General features: G+C 42.3%; 1 long non-coding RNA gene across 1 annotated transcript; it reads left to right on the forward strand.

The window, feature by feature from the left end:
* Positions 1–3,359: 3,359 nt before the first annotated feature.
* On the forward strand, positions 3,360–3,859 carry LOC132328146 (uncharacterized). The gene is made up of 2 exons (XR_009486704.1): positions 3,360–3,577; positions 3,746–3,859. It is a non-coding gene; the product is annotated as an uncharacterized LOC132328146 (long non-coding RNA).
* The last annotated feature ends 11,875 nt before the right edge of the window (positions 3,860–15,734 follow it).

Here is a 15,734-nt window from a genome sequence, read left to right on the forward strand (position 1 = left end):
CTGGCGTGGTGGCCTCTCTTCGCCGAGGTACTCAGGGTGCATCCTCTGCTGCTGGAGGGGGCTTTTGTACTGGGGAAGCTTATTTTATTTTTCCGAATGAAAATAAGCTGCCCGGTATGCCCGTGTACGCGTCAGTAAAACGCGTGCTTTGGTAGGGAATTTAGTGCTTAAAAGTAGGGGGTTTATTTGATTTAAGCGTGGATGAGTCTCCAATGACTCGATAGTCGCAACAATGTCAATATTACAGCCTGGCAGGTGACCGCGTTGGAGAGAGGAGGGCGGCTGCCAGCAGGCAGCCCCCCGGGGAAAACAGGGGAGTTTCAGTGGTTTCTGGAGCCTGAGGAACAGGGAGATGCCCTGAGCTGAGCAGGAGTTAAGCGCAGTCATGCGGAGGCCTGGCTGTTACGATCGAAGGTCGCTTGGTGAATATCGATAGTTTCTGTAGGTATTTTTATATCTATAGAAAGATAAAAAGTAAAAGTAGACTATAGAGCATTGTGCAGGAGAAGAAGAACCCTTTATGTAAGATGTGACCTGAGGGGCATCATGCCAGGCTGTCCCTTCCAGACTGGGAAGGATTCAGTGTTTTGTATGGCACGATGGAGAGTTTTGAAAAGTGAGATTTCCTCTTCGGTGCAGGTCCGATGGGTGAGGCCTGGCAGCTTGTGCACTGCCACTGTGCTACCCTGCGTGCCTCTCCTTCCCTCCCTGCTCCGCAGGCACAGCACGGGATCAGCAGGGAGAGGCGGCTCTGTCGTGGAGGATCCAGGAGCTCGGCGTGCGTGTCTGAGCCTGCAGCTGCGAGCCGCGGCAGGACCCAAGGTCTGCACACGCCTGTGTACAGGTACTCTCAGAAATGTTGACTGTCCTGACTGAGCCCTCAGGAGCTGGCAGTGCCAGCCTGGAGAGCAAGAGTAACTTCCAGCCTTTTCTTTTGTCTCCGTGTCCAATGTTCAGTCTAATTCCTGCTGGGCCTTTGCCCATCATGGTGTGAAATGCTTCAGGGAATAAAGGGGGGGAAAAAAGCGGGGGGAAAAGAAAAAAAGATCAAACAGGGGTCTAAACCTCAGGAGGAAGAAGACATCTGTCAGGACACACTCTTAAGAGCAATGGGATAAAGAATACTTGTTTACTAAATCTTTCGTATCTGTAGCTAGTTCAAAGACAGTCAAAGCCAGTCCTTCCCGTGAGAAGGGCAAAAGAAGAACAGAGAAGCCCTCAGCCTAAGCCATTGGAAGCAGCAGCAGCAGCTTTGTGTACTCTGGTGTGGCAGGCATTCCTGGGTTGGCTTTTTTTCTTTTGCATCTAGCACCGGTAGAGGAAAGTTCTTTGCAAGGTGATCGTTCCAGCCTTGAATTGAAATGTGAGGAAAGAGGAGCTTCCTCAGTTGGATTTGGGTTTATTCACGGCACTTGTAAACAGAGTTAAGGTGAAGATAACACGGGCAGGGAGTGTGCCGTGGGTTACCACAAGCGATAAAGGATTTTGGGACGGTGACAAGGCAGTTTCCCCTTCAACGTATTGTTTTTTTTTTTCTAGAAGAATGATGCGAGAACAGAAAAGTTGCAATGGCATTGCAGTTCCCTGCACAGAAAATAGCCAGGGAGGTGAAGCCCGGCCCAGTGGTGCCGTTCGACTGCGCCCCGACTGGGAGCATCAGGTGAGTGACGAGGACTGAGCCGCTCCCCCCCTTTAGCAAGCACACCGGCAGTGTCAAGCCGGATCACCCTTTTCCAGACCGCTGGCATGTGCTTGGGGACAATAACCTGTACTTTTCACAGCCAGGTCTTCTGAGCCACAGCACCTCCTGCTCTGCGGTGGCCACTGCTCACTGATCCCAGTGAAAACAAACTTGTGTACAGGCACTCTGCAAAATTCCCACCTTAGATGCCACTGAAGCGCAGCTTTGGCTTTCGGGCATCTCCCCCGCAGGCCGCCCCGTGTGTCGTTTCCGCAGAGGATTCCTTGTTAGCTAATTACTTCGTTTTGTTTTTAATTTCCAAAGAATATCAGTTGACTTTTACAGCTTCTTCAGTGCTCCCCAAGCTTCATGCCACACCTAAATGCTCATCTTCGCTGCCTGAAGGTCCTTTCTGACCTGAACGATTCTATGACTTTGGTCCGTACTTCAGCTTAAGGGAAAAGCTGCACGTTGATTGGGTTTTGGAGAAAAAGATTTGAACGTCCAGCTGTGAATTGATCTTGTGTTTTGTCTTCCAGGTTCATTCCCATTGTGATCTGCAAATGGCAAATCAGGGTTGCTCTTTGTTAAAACCAAAAGCGCTCTCAGAATGTTGATGGAGGTGATGATTGCAGGGGCGATGCTTCTGAAGAATAGCTCCCCCATCTTCCCCAGGGCCTGGGCAGAGAGAGGTGGAGCTCGGAGTCCCCCCAGTCCTCCCGCGGGTGCTGGCGTCTGCAGCGCCATCGGGACGGGATCCACGGCGCAGCTCCCTCCTCCAGAGGCCGAAAGCTCAGCCTCCAGTTTCGTGCAGGGTGATCACCTTTCCAGGGCAATACAAGCACTTCCCAAGAGCAGCTGGTGAAGATGGCGCAGAAGCAAGGACAAGGGTGCAGTGAAAAGTTTGGTGCATCGATCCAGCTTCCGGACATGGTAGGGAAGACACACCGTTTGCTAAAACACCAAACACGGTACTTTTCATTCTTTGTGTTTTTCTGTGCCCCCGTTGTGATCACCCCTGGAAGTATTATTTTCGAAAAACATATCTAGGAGAGAAATCGTAACCTGCTTTGCGTCCTTCTGCCTGGAAGGGTTGTGACACAGGGAAGTGAGGAAGGGGCTGGCCGGGGTCAGCCTCTGCTGAGCCTCAGCTCTGGCTGCTGCTCCTGCTTCCCGGGTACAGCCAAAAGCTGTCATGATCAAAAGAGCAGGCAGCCCTTCTGTCCTGAGTCACAGGGGCCATTTCTTCCTGAGTGACTCAAGATGGGAAATCATTCTTGGAGCGTCAAAAGAAAAAAAAAAAAAAACTCATGCAATCATTTGTAAGTGTGTATATATACACATAGATTTCCTTCAATGAAGAAGAAAATCTTAGAAATATCATGTCACGTCTGGCTTCCTAGAGAACATCCTTATCTCTGGGCTTCTGAAATCAAATGTCTGTGCATTTATAGACCATTTCCCCTCTTTTTATGTGCCTCCCACAGTGATCTTCTACCCTGCCCCACGGCAAGAAGAGTTTGGTGATTTTGCTGCTCTGCTCTCTCAAGGGTGTTGCAGGCTGCGTAGCAGGGAGTGAAGCCCTTGTCGCTGCTCATCAGACACTTTCCTACAGAATTCTCCCTGCAGTGATAAAATGAGACTTGTGTTAGTGAGCTGCCAAGTAGAGCAGGTAACATTGGACAAGAATTGTTTCTGAGCTGCTGTTCACTAGCACGTGTTTCCCCTTTCCAGCGCGGTGCCGCCGCCCAAGAAAGGATTTTTGTGGGTCAGCCAGATGTGCTCCTGCCTCCCACTGAGGCTCTGAGATGGAGCCGAGTTTGCATTCCAGTTTATTGCAACAGAGGGTCACGGGAAATTTCCTCAGCTGTCTCAGGCACAGAGCCATGGAAGCAAGTAAGCCTGAGCTCCTGCGTGCTTGCTGTGAGCCTTGGGACGAGTGTGCATCATTGCAGGCTTGGAATTTATTGAAATGTGCTAAGGAAACCGGCTCTGGGGGGGGAGGGAGGGAGGGAAATCCTCTCTTCACATGTGCCAATCCTTCTCTGAAACTCACCCCGGCAGGACAGCACGAAGACTGAACGTGTAAGAAGATGTGGGGTGCAATGGAGAACCTGGCAGGAGCATCCGACGCACACGTGCACGAGTTTTGCTTTTTGCTTGGATTGAAACTCAAAAGTTGTAAGGAATTTGGGAATGAGATGGGACGTTTCAGAAGAAGAGGAAGGAGGAGAAGAAGTTGTTGTTACAGTGTTACAGTCCTGGCAAAATCCTTTGTTCTAGCTAATAAAAGAAGTTAGTTAAAAAAAAAAAAATTAAAAAAAAAAAAAAGGTGGTTTTTTTCCTTGAATATTATATTCGTTGGTGGTGTATGGTGTGTTGCTTTATTTCTTGGTATTATTAACTCTCTGTCATTGTTTTCTTTTTGAGTGAGGCTAACTTTATGGATGGGTTGGTTTGTATTTGAGTAGGATTAATTTCAGTAGGTTTCTTTAATAGACTTGGGATATTGTTGGGATTTTGGTTTTGTTTATTGGATGTATAAACAGAGAGATTTGGTAGGGCTAGCTCGGCTGCTGGAGTTTTGGGTGTTAATTTATTAGATGGCTTTTGTTAAAAGCCGTTTTTAAATTGTTGAAAGTTTTCTTAAAAAGGTCGTGGTTTAAAGGTGGTTTTTAGTAATTGATTGTATTGTTTTATGCTGTTTGTAGCTGGTGTACGAGAAGGGATATGGTGTACTTCTTGAGTGTTACGGTTTTAGCTTTCCCAAGTTCCGATTTATTTCTGGTGTGATGGGTTTTGTTTAGTTTTATCTTTGGGGACAGGGGCATTTTTATGGTGGGTTTTTATAGGCAACATTTTTTAAAATTTGGGTAGTGGTATTTTTAGTATTTTAATAGTTTAGATTTTTTATTTGTATGCTTTTAATTAGTTTTTTTTAATTTTTAAGATAGTTTTTATAGATTATTTGTTCTTATTTGTGAGTTAGCATAAAGGTGGAGCTTTGGGGGCTTTTTGTAGTAATGTTTAGGGTCAGTTGCACAGTTTTGAGTTCAGTGAGTCGGTTTGGTTTATTTTTTCATGGGTTTTTGTTTTTATTAGCAGTTATTTCATTTTCAATGTGTGTTTGAGTTTTTTGGGTTTCTGAGCTACTGGTTTGGGAGGAAGTTTAGGATTGGAATGGATGGGGGGGTTTGGGCTAGTTATAGAGGGATTTTAAAATTTATTTCCAGTTGGGTTTCTGTGAGTTTTTAAAGGGGTGAAATGTAGTGGGGCCTTTGTTCTTTGTTAGTAGCAGAAATAGGTTTTGTTTGGATGTGCTGCGATGGGACGAGCGTGCCCTGCGCGCCGGCGCTGACCGAGGCGCGTCGGGATTTCTGTGGTTCTGACGGGTCAGGTGAGTGAGTTGATATGGTTTACTAGACAGGTCAAAAGAGAAATAAAAATAAATTTGAAAGGAAATCTAAAACTATAACTGTAAACATAAACATGGAAAACAGATAAATATATAAAACGATCATATAATGTATGTTATTGTGACATACTATCATATATGGAAAATAGAGTCTAATATATATACACAAATGTATATGAGTAGAGATTGTAAATATAAAAATATTCACTATAGTTTAAAAGAAATTGGGGATTTTTTTTTGTTTTTATTAGGTTATAGGCTGGGTTCTTTTATAAATAGTAGAAATATAAATAATATAAAACTATAAATCCAACTATACAAATCTATAATATATCTACTGATACCTATAAATATTTAATACAAAATAAATATAAGTAATATAAATATATAGTATAAAGACAGATCTGTTCTTCAAGGCATTCTCTATACTAGATAATCTATAAATATAGTAAAAAATAGAAATGTACATGTGAATATAATGATGAAAAATGAAATTATTTTTAAACTTTTAAATACGGTTTAACTGAAGGGATGTCTTTGGTTTTTATTTGGTTAGAGACAGGGGCTTTATTTTAAACAAGGCAAGTATTATAGAAATGTAAATCGAAATATAGAAATATATTATAAATATATAAAGATATGTAACTATAATTAAACTCTAAATGTAAACCTAAATATAAATATGTGTAAGTAATGTGAAGAGATGTAATCTAGAATATCAATAACATTATAGGGCAATTGAAATTATAAATATAAATGGGAAAATCAATACAAAAAATATTACTATAAAAAATATAATTTAAAAGAAAGGTCTTTTTTTATTTGGTGTGAGGCAGGGTTTTTGTTTTAAATAATATGAATATAGATATTATTGTTTGATATTTCTAAATATAGAAATATAGAAAGAAGATATGAAAATACAGATATAGAAATATAAGCTAGAAATATATATAGATAATAGGAAGAGGTGTAATATAGAACACAAATGACACCATACATTAAGATATATATATGTATATGAGTATAAATATGAAAAATAAAATAAAAAATAATGAAATACATTTTAATGGAAAGGGGTTCTTTTTGGCTTTTGTTTGGGTAAAGGCAGGGGTTTAATTAGAAATCATGTAAGTGTTACAGAAGTAAAAATCTTAACCCGAAATATCTAATCAGTATATAAAAACATGTATAAAACCATAGAAATAAACCTAAGTAATGGGAACAGATGAAATCTAGAAATTCAATTTCTATCTAAATAGAAATTTGTAAGTATAAATTGTTAAATTACATGATACACCAATATATACATGATAGATATAAATGTGAATATAAATATGAAAAAATATAAAAAGTAAAATAGATACTGTTTTAAAGGAATGTTCGGGTTTGGGCTGGTTTTTGGGGTTTTTTTTGTTTTGTGTTGTTCTTTTTGTTTCTTATTGGGTGAGAGGCAGGGTTTAATTTCTTCCGGCTTATTTTTTGGCATTTCTTTCAGAGGAGTTTTCGGCGGGGGCCGCCCCTGTTCTCTCTCGCCGCCTTCCCTGCCCGCAGCCCCAAGGCGCGCGGCTGCCCCCGGCTGGGGCGCGCGGCGGTGCTGCCGCCTTGTGGGCAGAGCGCGGTACTGCAGCCCGGCACGGGCGGGCATCCCCGCTGCCGCCATGTTGGGAGTGGCGTGTCGCGAATGTCGCGGACTTTCTCTGACCTTCTCAAGATGGCGGTGCAAAAGGGCGGGAAAAAGAAGGCCCCGCGGTCCGTCTAACCGGACTGCCTGCACAGCACCCTGACGCCTGCGCGGCCACGGCGGGATTTTTTGTGGCGTATCAAGTGCCTCGGACGCGGGCTGTGAGCTCAGGTGAGTCGCGGACGGTTGTAATTTGGCGTGTTTCTGACAGGCATCTGCGTAAACGCCTCACGGTGGGGGGGGGGGGGGGTCCTCGTTTGGCCGCCATGTTGGGAGTGGAGTGTCGCGGATGTCGCGGACTCGCTTGACCTTCTCAAGGTGGCGGCATAAAGGGCGGGAAAATCGAAGAGCGCCCCTCCCGGTAAGTCTGCCGCCTTGTGGACAGAGAGCGGTACTGCAGCCCCCCCGAGCCAGCGCCCTGCCCATCCCCGGCGTTGGAAGCGACCGCAAAAAGGGCGGTAGAGGGATAGAGATCTGTACAAAGAGATAGAAATAGGGATCGTAAACAGAAAAATATTTAAATGTCGTTGAAAATAAATTGGGGCTTTTTTGGTTTTTATTAGGTTATAGGCTGGAGTTTTTGAAAAATAATATAAATATAAATAATATAAAAATATAAATCCGACTATACAAATATATACTATATATACCGATACCTGTAAATATCTAATATAAATAAACTAAACTTATAGAAATACCTATTATAAAAATAATATATCTGATAGATCAAAAGGTTTTCTCTAGACTATATATCACATCTATAAATATAACGAATAAAAATTATAAATGGACATGTAAATATAATTATGCAGAACAAAATTATTTTTAAATCTTTAAATAGGTTGTAAATAAAGGGGTGTTTCTGGTTTTCATTTGGTTAGAGGCAAGGGTTTTATTTTAAATAATGTAAATATTTTAGAAATATTTTCTATATCTAAATAGAGAAAGATAAAATAAATGTATCAAGATATACACCTATAACTAAACGATAAATTTAAATTTAAATATGAATATATGTAAGTAATATGAAGAGGTGTCATTTAGAATATAAATAATATTAGGCGGCAAAATAATTAATTCGTATGAATGTGTATATAAATATGAAAATTGTAAATATAAAGATATGTAAATATAGGTTAAAAGAAAGGGTTCTTTTCGTTTTTATTTGGTTAGAGGCAGGGCTTTTATTTTAAATAATATGAATATAGATATTATTGTTTTCTATTTCTAAATCTAGAACTATATAATCAGGATATAAATGTAGATATAAAGTATAAATCAATAGAAATAATAGGAAGAGAAGTAATAGAGAGCACAAATAATTAATATATACATGAATATACATTGGAAATGTAAATGTGAGTCTAAATATAAAAACCATAAGTAAAAAAAAAATTAAATACAGTTAAAAAAAAGTGGTTCTTCTCGGCTTTTATTTGGTTCGAGGCAGGTTTATTTTTTTAAATAATAGAAGTGTTACAGAAGTAAAAAACTTAACCAGACATATATAATCAAGATAAAAACATATGTATAAAAATATATAAATAAATATAAACAATAGGAATGTATGTAATATAGAATATAAATTTATAGACCGATAGAAAACGATAAACATAAATGTACAAATAAACGTTGTACATCAATATACATTTTAAATAGAAATGAATATAAATCTAAAAAAAAAAATTCAAATATTTTTTACAACAAAGGGTTGGTGGTTTGGTTTTTTTTTTTTTTCGTTTTTATTGGGTTAGAGGCAGGGGTTTTGTTTTAAATAATATGAATATAGATATTATTTTTGTCTATTTCTAAATATAGAAATATATAATCAGGATATAAATATATAGATAGAGAAATATAAAATAGAAATAAATATAATAGGAAGAGATGTAATATAGAACACAAATGACACTATACATGAATACACATTTAAACTGTAAATGGGAGTATAAATATGAAAAATGTAATTTTAAAAAAATTAAATAAAGTTTAAAAGAAAGGGGTTCTTTTTGGCTTTTATTTGGGTAGAGGCAGGGGTTTTATTTGAAATCATATGATTGTTACAGAATTATAAAATCTTAACCAGAAATATATAATCAATATGTAAAATATATTAATAAATCTAAGTAATAGGAATCGATTAAATATAGAATATAAATGTATATATCAATAGAAAATTATAAATATAGAAATCAACATTATGCATCAATATACATTCTAAATCGAAATTTGGGTATAAACATGAAAAATTTGAAAATAAAATATATTTAAATATTGTTTAAAAGAAAGGCTTGGGTTGTTCTTTGTTGACTTTTTTTTGCTTTTTAGCCGCCTGGTGGGCAGAGCGCGGTACTGCAGCCCCCCGAGGTTAGCCGGCAATAGCCGAGTGGAGCCGAAGAACCGAAAATAGCCGAGTGTAGACGGAAAGAGCCGAGTGGAGCCGAAGAACCGAAAATAGCCGAGTGTGGACGGAAATAGCCGAGTGCAGCCGAAGAACCGAAAATAGCCGGGGGTGGACGAAAATTGCCGAGTGCAGCCGAAGAACCGAATAGGACCGAGTTTAGACGAACCGTGCCGAGTTCAGCACAAGAACTTCTCCCCTCCTTTTTCGAGGTGCATTGGGTGTCCCAAGGAGGGCTGGGTTCCTCAGCAGGGGTCTTAGGAGTTGGCGCTGATTCTGCTTTTTCTGAAGGTGTATCAAAGCGTGCTACCTGAATGACAGTTCTCTCCCCTGGAAAGCTTTCTCTCAATGCCATCAGCGCACGAACGCGTTTTAGTTGTGGAACCAGACGGAATGAGAAAAGCCAACACCCGTAGCAGATTTCTGTTTGCTCTGGGTCTGTGAGAAGCGGGCTCTGCGCTGGTCACCGAGAGGCGCTGTTGGAGAGTGGCACCAGCGCCAGGTGTGAGTGTGACGATGATGAGGGCTCGGAGCAGCCCCAGGTGTGAGTGTGAGGATGAGGAGGGGCCGGCTCCTGCCGGGGTCTGTTTTAGGGGGAGGGTTTGCCTCAGCTCCCTTTTGCATGGTGCTGCTGCTGAGTAGCGGCGTTCCCGGGGCTGTCTCGTGGAAGGACGGTGAGAGCTTCTCCCGGGGTCTGGGGGAGCACCAGGATGCGCGCTTGGATACGCGGAGCGTTGCTTAAAGGAGGTGCCGAGAGACAGAGCTTTGTGCCGGGAAGCGGCAGCCGAGCAGGTGAGCCCGTGTGGACTCGGAGCGGGGACTTTTGTCCTTTCCCTTCTCAATTTCATCTTGCCAGTCCCTCCCCGGTTCCCCAGGAACAAAAATGGAGCTTATGAGGACAAAAGAAATTAAGGAGAGGGAAGCAGCTACTCTTCTGTTATTGTCTGTGTTTGAACCGGGGGGGGATCCCCCTTCACTTGCGGTTTTAAGGGTGTTGATTGAAGGAAAACCTGCCTTTTCCAGGCTGTTAGGGGTATCACAGGGGCGACAGGGAATCCCTGCGTTCTGTTTTAAGGGCAATTGGAAAAATATCGTGGTCGTATTGTGAGTTTGATTTGAAGGCAGCCACCCCATTTTCATCATCCTAAGGTTTAAATTGAGGGGGCAGCCCTGTTGTCCCTCCTTCTCGAGTGTTCGAATTGGGGTCAAAATCCCTCTTTGCCATCAGTTGAAGGCTTTCATTTGAGGAGAACCCCTTATTTTCTGTTATGACAGGGGATGAAACTGAAGGGGAGAACACACGTTTATTCGCCCTTGTTGAAGCGAGGTGAGCCCCGCCCGCGGCGTCCGTTTCGGGGTACAATTGCGGGCACCTCCAGCTCTCGCAGCGTTCGCAGGTTGCAGTTGCTGGATGCTAAGGGATAGGGTGTTTTTCCTGAATGCTGTGGATCTCGGTTCAGGTGGTGACGATAAAGGTTTGTTTTGAATGGAGTTTTGTTGTCGGATTTTTTTTTTTTTTTTTTTTTTTTTTTTTTTTTTTTTTTTTTTGCCGGGGTGTGCGATGTTTTCTAAAGGTGTGCGATGGTTTTTATGGGTCGTAGCGTGAAGTAGAGGTTAGGCGTTTAATTCTGTTGTGGTGGCTTTTAGTAGCGTGAGTGTGTAGCGTTTGTTCTGGTGGGCTTGAGGTAGCGTCAGGTAGTTAATAGCAGCGGGGTTTTAAAGATATTGATAATTGCGTTTGTGTTTATCGTCTTACAGGGCTTTCATTTATTTGGTTTGTTCGATTGTAGCGTACGTTTTATTGTGACGGATCATTTGGGAGATATTGTTTATGGTTCCGTTTCTTTTTAGGCTTTGTGTTCATTTCTAGGCGGCGTTTTATTTTGATAGATTGAGGCACTATGGGTTGATTCAGTTAGGATTTTTTTGTTGTTGTTGTAAATTTAAGTTTATTTAAATTTAAGTTTTCGGTTGGGTTTTTGGTTGGGTTTTTTTGGTGGTGCTTTTTTTTTTTTTTTTTTTTTTTTTTGGCCTTTGATATATTTGGGTGTTGTTTATCAGGGGTTTTTTTTTGGAACATGGGTATTTATAGGGTGGGTCTTTTTAAGTAGTTTTTTTTATTTGGGTAGTTATTTTCTTATTTTGTAGTGGTTGAGATTTTTTTCTATTTCGTTAATTAGTTCGGTTTTTAAAGTTATTTTTACAGAGTATTGGTTATTCTTTGACTTAGTGTAGAGGTAGAATTTTTTTTCTTTTTTTTTTTTTTTTTTTTTTTTTTAGTAAAGTTCAGGGTCATTGGCACTGTTTGGAGTTTAGTAAGGTGGTTTGAATTTTTCCTCGTAGTTTTTGTGATTTGCTGTGTGCGTTTCTGTTGGGTTTTCTTTTATATTCGTTGCATTTTTCTGATGTGATGAGAATTGTTACGGCAAAGAGCGTTGTGTGGCTTTTTGCTGGCCGTCGGTTGGCTGGTGGAGGTATCTGGATGCTTTTGGAGGATATTGGTGGGAATTTGATGCTGTTTGTTTTGTCCTATTATTTAGGAATTGGATTTTAAATGTAAAATTATAACTATAACGATAATGAAACAAAACAAATGGATGTATAAAAATGGGAATAAAACCCCTTAAAATTTAAATATAGACCGAATATATAAAAGTGAAACATGTAACATGAATCATTATATATTACAATAAGCTATTATAATTTTTAATACAGAGTATTACATATGTTTATAGATATCTAAAGATCTAGATTATAAATAGAAACAAAGCCTCAATCAGAATATAAATATAGAAATGGATGACAAATATATGCAGACATATATAACAATATAAGATAATTATAAATACAGAATAATAAAAATCGATACAATACATAATACAAGTAATACTGTATATATCTTATGATAATATATTATAGGAAATGTGTATTGGATATATATAAGTAGAGTACATCAATATGTTATCGTATACTATATAACAAATTATAAATATAAATATGAAAATTATAAATATAAAAATATTTTTAAATAGTAAAGCGGGGTTTTTCTTTGTCAATAGGCAGAGTTTTGATTGTAAAAATTTTAGATACAAATAATATAAAGGTAGAAATCTAAGGATAGAAATATATCATAAATACATACAGATATATATAAAATTTAAAAATATAAGAAAAAATCAGTTGTAGCAGTAGATATGATACATAATAGAAATAATAATTTAAATACTTTTTTAGAATATTATATATCTTATATGTAATCACTATTATAATGCATCAAAAGAAACGAAAGAATCATATGTGAATATAATTTTAGGAAGTAGAAATAAAAATACTTCAATGGCGTTTAAAATAAGGGGGGGTTGTATTTATTTTGTTAGAGACAGGGTTTTTATTTTGAATAATAGAAGTATTATATAAATAGAAATCTAAAGAAAGAAATATACCATCGATATAGACAGATATGTATAAAAACGCAAAACATAAATAAATACAAACCATCGGAGTAGATGTAATATATTATACAAATTACCTAACGCATCAATGTCCGGTATAAAGATGCATGTGAATGTAAACATGAAACATTTAAATCTAAAATAGATTTAAATATGGTTTTAAAGAAAGGGCGCTTGTTTCGTTCCTGTTGGCTAAGAGGCAGGTTTTCGGCGTTTATTTCAGAGGATTTTCTGGGGGATGGCAACCGGTTTTTTGCCCGCCTTCCCCGCCCGCAGCCGAGCGCGGTCCCGCCCCCCGGACGGGCAGCGGCCGGGACGCGTCCGTGCCGAGGCCCGCGCGCGATCGCGCCCTGGGGGGCGGCTCGGCCGGGACGCGCTTGACCTTCCCAAGATGGCGGCCAAAAGGGCGGGAAAAAGGAGCACCGCGGTCTGTATACCAGACTGCCTGCCCGCCGGCCCGGCGGGATTTTCCGTGAGGTATGCAGCGCCGGGCACACGGGCCCTGGGTCAGTGGCGCCGCTGGCGGGCGGGTGGCGGGCGGGCGCCGACAGGCAATGGCACGGACGCCTCTCTCTGCCGGGGACCCGCAGCCGCCGCCGTCCCGGGACTCGGGAGAGGCTCGGCCGGGAGCCGGGTGACCTTCCCAAGATGGCGGCACGAAGGGGGGCGCAGTCGAGGCTCGCGGTCCGTTCGCTGCGCTGCCCGCACGGCGCCCCCGTGGCGGCGCCGGCCCGTCGGGGCTTTCCGCGGTGGTTCCGGTGCGGGGCTGGCGGGCTGTGGGCTCGGCAGCGCCGCGGGCGGGCGGGCGGGTTTTGGGGGGCCGCTGACGGGCACTGGCGTGGTGGCCTCTCTTCGCCGAGGTACTCAGGGTGCATCCTCTGCTGCTGCTGGAGGGGGCTTTTGTACTGGGGAAGCTTATTTTATTTTTCCGAATGAAAATAAGCTGCCCGGTATGCCCGTGTAGGCGTCAGTAAAACGCTTGCTTTGGTAGGGAATTTAGTGCTTAAAAGTAGGGGGTTTATTTTATTTAAGCGTGGATGAGTCTCCAATGACTCGATAGTCACACCAATGTCAATATTACAGCCTGGCAGGTGACCGCGTTGGAGAGAGGAGGGCGGCTGCCAGCAGGCAGCCCCCCGGGGAAAACAGGGGAGTTTCAGTGGTTTCTGGAGCCTGAGGAACAGGGAGATGCCCTGAGCTGAGCAGGAGTTAAGCGCAGTCATGCGGAGGCCTGGCTGTTACGATTGAAGGTCGCTTGGTGAATATCGATAGTTTCTGTAGGTATTTTTATATCTATAGAAAGATAAAAAGTAAAAGTAGACTATAGAGCATTGTGCAGGAGAAGAAGAACCCTTTATGTAAGATGTGACCTGAGGGGCATCATGCCAGGCTGTCCCTTCCAGATTGGGAAGGATTCAGTGTTTTGTATGGCACGATGGAGAGTTTTGAAAAGTAAGATTTCCTCTTCGGTGCAGGTCCGATGGGTGAGGCCTGGCAGCTTGTGCACTGCCACTGTGCTACCCTGCGTGCCTCTCCTTCCCTCCCTGCTCCGCAGGCACAGCACGGGATCAGCAGGGAGAGGCGGCTCTGTCGTGGAGGATCCAGGAGCTCGGCGCGCGTGTCTGAGCCTGCAGCTGCGAGCCGCAGCAGGACCCAAGGTCTGCACACGCCTGTGTACAGGTACTCTCAGAAATGTTGACTGTCCTGACTGAGCCCTCAGGAGCTGGCAGTGCCAGCCTGGAGAACAAGAGTAACTTCCAGCCTTTTCTTTTGTCTCCGTGTCCAGTCTAATTCCTGCTGGGCCTTTGCCCATCATGGTGTGAAATGCTTCAGGGAATAAAGGGGGGGAAAAAAGCGGGGGGGAAAAGAAAAAAAGATCAAACAGTGGTCTAAACCTCAGGAGGAAGAAGACATCTGTCAGGAAACACTCTTAAGAGAAATGGGATAAAGAATACTTGTTTACTAAATCTTTCGTATCTGTAGCTAGTTCAAAGACAGTCAAAGCCAGTCCTTCCCGTGAGAAGGGCAAAAGAAGAACAGAGAAGCCCTCAGCCTAAGCCATTGGAAGCAGCAGCAGCAGCTTTGTGTACTCCGGTGTGGCAGGCATTCCTGGGTTGGCTTTTTTTCTTTTGCATCTAGCACCGGTAGAGGAAAGTTCTTTGCAAGGTGATAGTTCCAGCCTTGTATTGAAATGTGAGCAAAGAGGAGCTTTCTCAGTTGGATTTGGGTTTATTCACGGCACTTGTAAACAGAGTTAAGGTGAAGATAACACGGGCAGGGAGCGTGCCGTGGGTTACCACGAGCGATAAAGGATTTTGGGACGGTGACAAGGCAGTTTCCCCTTCAACGTATTGTTTTTTTTTTTCTAGAAGAATGATGCGAGAACAGAAAAGTTGCAATGGCATTGCAGTTCCCTGCACAGAAAATAGCCAGGGAGGTGAAGCCCGGCCAAGTGGTGCCGTTCGACTGCGCCCCGACTGGGAGCATCAGGTGAGTGACGAGGACTGAGCCGCTCCCCCCCTTTAGCAAGCACACCGGCAGTGTCAAGCCGGATCACCCTTTTCCAGACCGCTGGCATGTGCTTGGGGACAATAACCTGTACTTTTCACAGCCAGGTCTTCTGAGCCACAGCACCTCCTGCTCTGCGGTGGCCACTGCTCACTGATCCCAGTGAAAACAAACTTGTGTACAGGCACTCTGCAAAATTCCCACCTTAGATGCCACTGAAGCGCAGCTTTGGCTTTCGGGCATCTCCCCCGCAGGCCGTCCCGTGTGTCGTTTCCCCGCAGAGGATTCCTTGTTAGTTAATTACCTCGTTTTGTTTTTAATTTCCAAAGAATATCAGTTGACTTTTACAGCTTCTTCAGTGCTCCCCAAGCTTCATGCCACACCTAAATGCTCATCTTCGCTGCCTGAAGGTCCTTTCTGACCTGAACGATTCTATGACTTTGGTCCGTACTTCAGCTTAAGGGAAAAGCTGCACGTTGATTGGGTTTTGGAGAAAAAGATTTGAACGTCCAGCTGTGAATTGATCTTGTGTTTTGTCTTCCAGGTTCATTCCCATTGTGATCTGCAAATGGCAAATCAGGGTTGCTCTTTGTTAA

The sequence above is a fragment of the Haemorhous mexicanus genome, chromosome 5, assembly GCF_027477595.1.
Source record: "Haemorhous mexicanus isolate bHaeMex1 chromosome 5, bHaeMex1.pri, whole genome shotgun sequence".
Taxonomy (NCBI): Eukaryota; Metazoa; Chordata; class Aves; order Passeriformes; family Fringillidae; genus Haemorhous; species Haemorhous mexicanus.